Source organism: Condylura cristata, unplaced genomic scaffold, assembly GCF_000260355.1.
Source record: "Condylura cristata isolate star-nosed mole 26May11 unplaced genomic scaffold, ConCri1.0 scaffold00019, whole genome shotgun sequence".
NCBI lineage: Eukaryota > Metazoa > Chordata > Mammalia > Eulipotyphla > Talpidae > Condylura > Condylura cristata.
The window spans coordinates 13,736,712-13,744,056 of NW_004567120.1; positions in this window are offsets into that span (position 1 = coordinate 13,736,712).

Genomic DNA, 7,345 nt, shown 5'->3' on the forward strand with positions numbered 1-7,345 from the left:
AAAAAAAAATGTGCAAAATGATGTAAAAATAAACTTTTTAATAAAAAAAATAATAATAAATAAAATCTGAAAAAAAAAGTCTGTCAGTATTGGAGCAGCCTCTATTCCTATTTTTAAAATCACTATAAAGGGATGTACTCATATTAAATATACATATATTTTTATTCAGGAGCAGAATGTAGAAGCTATTTGGTCTCAACTAAAAATAAAGGATCATACTGTAGTTCACCTGTTTTTTTCTATTGCACTATCTACTAGATATCTGATCAGATAAGATTTGTGTAATTAATTTAGTCTATAAATAACAGATGTACCCATATTCTACATTGTTCTATAGAAAACTGTACATTTTATTATCATTTATCATTTAAAGTTAGTTGTAACTGAGTAGGAGCATTTGGGGGATTTGAGAAGCAGACCTTTTAGAAAGCAAGTGAATTAGGGGCCTTCCTGTGGTGCAGTGGTTAAAGTTTCAATGCTCTCAAGGTATCCAGCCACTATGGCATGAGTTTGATCCCTGACCAGGGAGCTGACCCACATGGCACAGCAGACCTCTCCTGTCTTGCCTTCAGCAGTGTATTTCTGTAGATCACCTTGTTCTGTTCCCCAATCTGTCTCTGGTGAATCCTCTCAATACACACCCACACCTGGACTACACCCCAGTTCTTATATGCATAAATAAGTAAAATACTTTTTAAAGCAAGGGAATTAGCAGATACTACTCAGGTGATCAGTGTCCCTTTTTGAGGTGAGCACGTGCAATAACCATGGGACTCTGGCTAAATGTGGAGCAATTGCAGGATGTGTCGTCATGACTCCTGCCTAGTCCCTCATCTTCTCTCCTCTCTAGCTCATTGGATTAAATTTTGCACATTGAGTTGAGAACCAGAACAGATAAGCAGCAAAATTACGTCAGTCTTCGGTTTCCTTTTCTTCCTTACTTCTTTTCTCCTAGATGCCTGTTGAAAGACCTTCATCCTTCCTGTTTTACCTCAGTCTTTGCAGTAGTGCTCCCTCCATAAAGTGCCTTATCCCCCCCCCCCCTTTCTTTTAGCCCTACCTCCTCCACCAACCAGCTCTGTCCTATATCTGGCTGATAGAGAGTAATTTGTATTGTGTTGGTAGCGGGCATTTTTTTTTATTTAGTTTTCAATTTGAAAATAAGATGATCATGTTTAGAAGCTCACAAATGCAAGAAATAAGAGGAAGTGCTATGACGATAGATACTAGGTAATCTTACCCGGGTCTGAGAACACATGGAGGATCTCCCTGGGGAAAGAAACTTTGAACAGGAACCCAAAGGGTGAGTAGTGGCTGTTTGAATGAAGAAGGGTGAGATTAGGGCATTTTAGGCAGAGAACCTATTCAGAGGTCCAAAGATGGGAAGAAGGGTGACACAAGGATCTCAAAGAAAGCCAGTGTAAATGGAATATATAAAAGAGGCTAGGCAAGTAGATGGGGAAAAGATCATTTGGGTCTTGCAGGCCATGATAAGGATTTTGGAATCACCATAAAAGTAGTGGGAAGTCAAGAAAAAGGTTGCATAATGTGATCGGATTGATATTTTGAATGGAGGACTACATCTTTTTTGGGTTCAGTCAGTGCTGATCCCAGTTTCCCCTACTTTGATTCCATCTTCTTTCCATCTGAATATGATTCCTGTCAAATGGGAACGATGCTATACTAATAAGGACACTCCAAGAGACAGCTGTTTGATTCTGGAAATGGGCTTGTATAATGTCTATGTTTTCCGTTTGGGGTCACATCCCTGCCCTTTTAAAACTACTGTTCTTGGGAGAGGTGGCACATCACGGTTCCTGATTCAAACGTTAAAGTCTCTTAGAACAAGCTCTCATCCTATGGATTGAGTAACAGCTTCTGAATCTCTAAATGCTTCCGGACCATTCCTCAGACTGAACAGGTCGCCATTGGATTGCATTAAATTCAACGGGGAAAACACCAATATCAATACTCTTGCTTTTAGCCTTAGGACTGAATAACACATCAGAATCGGTAATTGAATGATTTACTGTTCTTTGGGGTGGTTACATTTCATGAAGGCAGCCTAAATGGAATTAATTGTGGGCTAATTAAAATGCTCCCTGCTTCTCTCTCAAGTTCCCCCTTGGGCATTGGCTACAATGAGTTGTGCAACTCACAGAAAACTGTAAATCATGGTTCAGTTTAAAGAAAAAGGAGTTGCTCTACTAATACCTATTGAACACTTAAAACAGATGTTTAAATCTCTATGAGTTTTAGGTAATTAAAATTATAAATCTGTGCTCTTTGAATAAGAACATGAGTAGGGATCAGAGGTATAAAAAGTACCCTGCTGAGGTGATTCATCTCATGGCTTCAGGCTTGTAACCATAACGAGGGCCATCCCAGGCAGAATAGCTAAGTGGAGAAGTTTGTCTTCGCTACCTCTTCACCTCCCAGCAGATCAGACTGTCCCCAGCACCTCCCATGGTAGGCACCTCCCATCCTAATGCTGGTTCTTCCCTGGGACATCAAAGGTTTATCCGTCCTTTATGTATCTCCTAGCTTTGTTGAATGTCTTCATTAGGGTAATGGAGCTGCAGTAGCCATTAAATGACCACCTTTCATTAGCTTGACACAAAAGTTGATTTTTCATGACGTGCATTTTAGCAAGAGCGCTCCCAATTGCTGGCGGCCCTTCTCTAGCAACTTATGCCATTTTCACCTGTGGCTCTGACATCTTTGTTATGTCTGTGTAAGGTTGCCATGTCCTTCTGCATCCAGCTGGCAGAAGAGGAAAGGGCATGATGGATGATGTATATGAGGTTGGTATGTGCCAGGACTGGAAGTGTACTTTGCACTCCTAGTCCATGACGACACCTAACTTGAAGGGACTCTGGGACGTGGACTCTAGCTGTCTGTTTAGGATGGAGAGGAAGTGGGTTTGATGGAGTTAGTCTCTGATACTCTTGGTGACTAAAGGACATCTGGGATTTGCAGTAAGGGTTTTAGTGGCTTACCCTCCCCACTTTAGTATTTTCATTTCAATGGGGTTTTCTGGAGAAAGGATATATAGTTGGAAAATAGGTTGATGTATTAAGCTGGGAATTACTTTCATTGTCTTTTGGTTACACGTCATATGTCATCTGTCTAAACTCCAAATCTATAATGACAAAGTGAATAAATTGTATGAGACTCCCCCTCACACACCACATACACACACACAGAGACACATGCACACACGCACACACACACACGTGTGAGGTGGTCATAATTAATGGTGGTGGTGGTGGTGGTGAAAAAGTAATGAGAAACTTTTCCTGGGCATTTCTCCCCTGGATTAAATTGGGATTACTGCTGTGATGATGATTACAGCATTGCTTGCCATTGAAGCTGTAGCTTGGATGTTCACTCATTAAGTTATGAATCAGGTCTAATAAGGCATTGGTGACTCAAGTTGTTTTAAAGTTAAGCATCTTCTACCATTTTGCATTCAGTGAGAGGTAGGGAAATGGAATAGGTATATCTAGTGAAACTTCATTCATATAGGATGTTTTGGATGAAGGACATTTGAGAGAAGTGTAAACTGGCAATTTATCCAGAAGAGTTTCCATAAGAATTTCTTCTATATAATTTCTTTTTTTTTCTTCTTCTATATTATTTCGACAAGGGTGGGAAGTTAATAAATATCTCTGTTCCTTTGCTCCATCAATTTTCTAATAAAAAATAAAAGAAATTGTTAAACGTATTCGGGTCTTTATTTTTAACCAGTCAGCTGATATCATTTAAATGACATTTTATTTCACTCTGCAGAAGCTGACTCTGACCTTTAAACTATTCTTGCTGGGGGCTAAGAATATTCCCCATCCTGTACCAATGTCATAATATAGTGATATCGTGATGACTATTACCCCGTCACTTTAGGACTGAATATTTCATAAAGCAATGGAGTCACATTTTTAGGAGCAAGTACTGTAACATTCCCCTTGTTGAGCTGGTGAAAGTTTAAGAGCTTGACTCACTGGAGTTGTTAAGGATGATTTTAAAACTTTGCCCCACCTTTGATAACGTAGGTTCTATATGTTCCCAATTAAGAGCCTGCATGGTGTGTCAGTTCTCTTATCTGGCTTTTCCCACCTTTCCGCATTTTAAAAGACAAGGCTATGAACAACTTCATCGTATGGCACAATAGCTGGTTTTATAGCTTGCAGAGTTTACTTTCTCTGAAGCTCCAGCTTAAGCCAACTCTGGATAATATGTTCGAATCTTTTTCCTTTTCATCTCACCCCTACCCACAAATCCCTCTGACCACGCTACCTTTCAGTCAGCAACAGAACATAAGCTGACATAGACAGCAGCATCCCTTTCGGTGTCTTGCACCAGTCAGAAATGTGTAATAATTTTTTTAGTTCTTATGCACAGATTACACATGGCCTCTGCCTTCAGGCAGTTCATGTTCATTGACAGGCAATATCATGACTAAACAAACTCATAAGAAAACAAATTTTCCTATGTGAATGCTCCTCGAGTGACACCAATCTTGTGATTGTTAGCTGTTACAGTACGGTCATTGTGTTGGCTCTCGAGTTAGCCATACCTGTGTTCAAATTTATATCAGACAACTGTGATTTGGGACGAGCTATCTAATTACTTGAAACCCTCAGTTCCCTCTATTGTAAAGAATGATGATAATTCCTGCCTCACGGGTCACGGTGCAGATGATATTAGATGATAAATGCAAAGTAGTAACAGGTCTGCCACAAAGTCAGCACCCCATGCATGTAAGCAACTATTATGGCAGATGGTGTCTGTGAAATCCTGATCACACCGTCCCGTTACAAGGGACTTGCCTGTGTTAAACAGCTGAACCTTCTCCCACCTCCCTTCTTTGACTCAGATGATGAGTAGGGACAAGGGCACATTGCCTCAGCATCCTTCTGCGATTTCTACTAGAGAGGGACTCCAGTGTTCTGGTGTCAAGGGAATTGATCGATCCCTTCTTCCCTGGAGCTCAAATGAGCCCATCCTGGGTGACAGGACCTGGGTCTCTAGGCATGATTTGGAAGTTACAAGGTTTGATTTCCAGAGTGGCAAGAAATGGGAGCAATAGACTTACTGAGAGCCAAAATTAAAATCAGAGAAGCCAAGGTTCACTTTTTTTGAGTCAAGTCTGAGAGTATAATCAGAAACAGGAGATGAAAGCAAAGACTCAGCAAGTCAAATTCAAGGAAGAATTTGTTTGGAGCAGAAGCGATAGGAGAGGTGATACGAGGGAGCAAATTTGAGCGCTAAGTAGGGCCAGAGTACCCCTAATTTATTTTTATAAGAGCGCAGCCACGGAATGCATGAGTTCCTGACCTGGTGTAATTACGCATGGGTGGTTGTGCAACATCTGCCCGATTTTCCTATAACTCTGCCTCTGCAAAGACACCTGGTCTTCCACACAACACAGACCATTCCACAATCGGAGCTTCTAATATGTACCCACCCAGATTTTAGACACTGGTGGAAATAATAGAAGGAAAAGACATCGCCTTAGCTTATGGATGGATAGGATTTTGTTGGCGATCACTTAGAGATGGAAACAATTTAGAGAAACCTTGTAAATCTTGTATAATCAAGGATAGATCATGCATGGCTTCAAGGTCAGTGTTCTCAGACATGAATGAGGTGTTTCTGCATCATGTGCCTTCCCTGTTAAGCACACAAATTCCTAAACTCTAGAGAACTTGATTCTGCAGAGTGGGAGTGGCATCCAGGAAGCTGCATTTTTTCAAGGTTCCTAGGCTTTTCTGCTGCTGGGCGTCCCTAAACTATACTTTGGGAAACAGTGGGCTAAATGTATTTGTGAAAATAAGGAGCTACATAAGGGCTAGGGTTGATGGAGTCTGGAAATGTAGGAAGGATCTGGAGAAGCACTGGTGAGAGGAGGTTCACAGAAGGGTACTGGAGGTGGGCATGACAGAGGGGTCTCTTGCAAAAGATAGGATAGTTACCCACCTAATCTACTTTTTCCTCCAGACTATACTACACCTCCTGAACTCCACACAGTGAAATATGACCTTTTGACTGAGTTGTGGCCAATGAAATGTGAAGTGTCATTTTTAGGCCTGGCCTGTGATATCTATTTGGTTTTCCTGTGTTTCTCTCCCTCCGTCTACTGACTAGGTCTTGTTGCCCCAGGCAAGCTTAGAGTCAAAGTGGTGAAGCTGGCAGCGCCTTCACCAGCCTGACTACCTGAATAACTGTGACTCCACCTCCCCTCTCAGTCACATCCATGGTGGATTTTGCTTAAGGCTTCTACTGTGTTAAGTAATAGCGATTTCAGGGTTTATCTATAAGCTAGAATTTCTAGAATAATCTTAACATTGCTGAGACCTGGCTGACCAGGATAATTTCTAGGGTTAGTCATCATTGTCCTTCAATTTTTTCAGACTTGCCATTACCCAGAACGAATAGATGCGAGGCCTAGGGGGTCTTCTTGGTAAATTGCCTCATGAATGATATCAACATATTAAAGATGCTTTGCGTATAATTCTCTGTTACCTTTAAAGATCAGGGTTTCTAGCAGACATTACCTCTAAATCCCTCTTCAAGAAGGAAAAGATCTGGAAACAAACATTTTTCAGCAATGGGAGCGTTCAATTGCTTTGGACCCTTTAAAGCCTTCTCGGAGAAGGCAAAGGTAGCTGACAGCATATTAGCATGCATTGGGGAGGACTTAATTCATCTCCCGCCCACATCCTATCTTTCCTCTGCTCCACACCTGCCTCACGGCTCCTGGGAAGTAGGTTGGCTGGCTGCAATTAAACTCAAGCGCCTCCTCAAGCACTTGGTAAAAAACAGCTTTGGCATAATGATGCCCCTGCTCCATAGAAGGCAGCTGAAAAGATATTAGCAATTGACTTAGAAACTTGTGAAGGTCTTGCCATTTGAATTCTCATAATTAGCTGGTTGTTTAATTGTTCCTGGTAATGGGTGTCTTAAGTGTCCTTTTTCACAGAATTTGGCACTTTTATACTTCTTCATCATTTTTTAGTAGAAAATAGTCCCCTTCTTCCAGTGGGATGGGTGTCATCTGTCCCCACATAACTCATGCTGCATTGTGCCTGGCACGTGCTCACCCTGTCCCCCTCTTTTCAAGAATGGGTGCTGACTTGCTGGCACGCCGCAGGCTTGTGCTCGGAAGCAGTCCTGCTATTGGATGGTGTTGAAGTTATGAAATGGAAATATCTGCCTGTTCCAAGACTCCTCTAAACAGAAGACTCTCTCCCTGGTCTGACTATCTAGTATGCCCATTATTGGTGTCACAATTTGGGGGACCATGACACTGTCTCCAAAAAGTTATCATTTAAAATCCAACAAA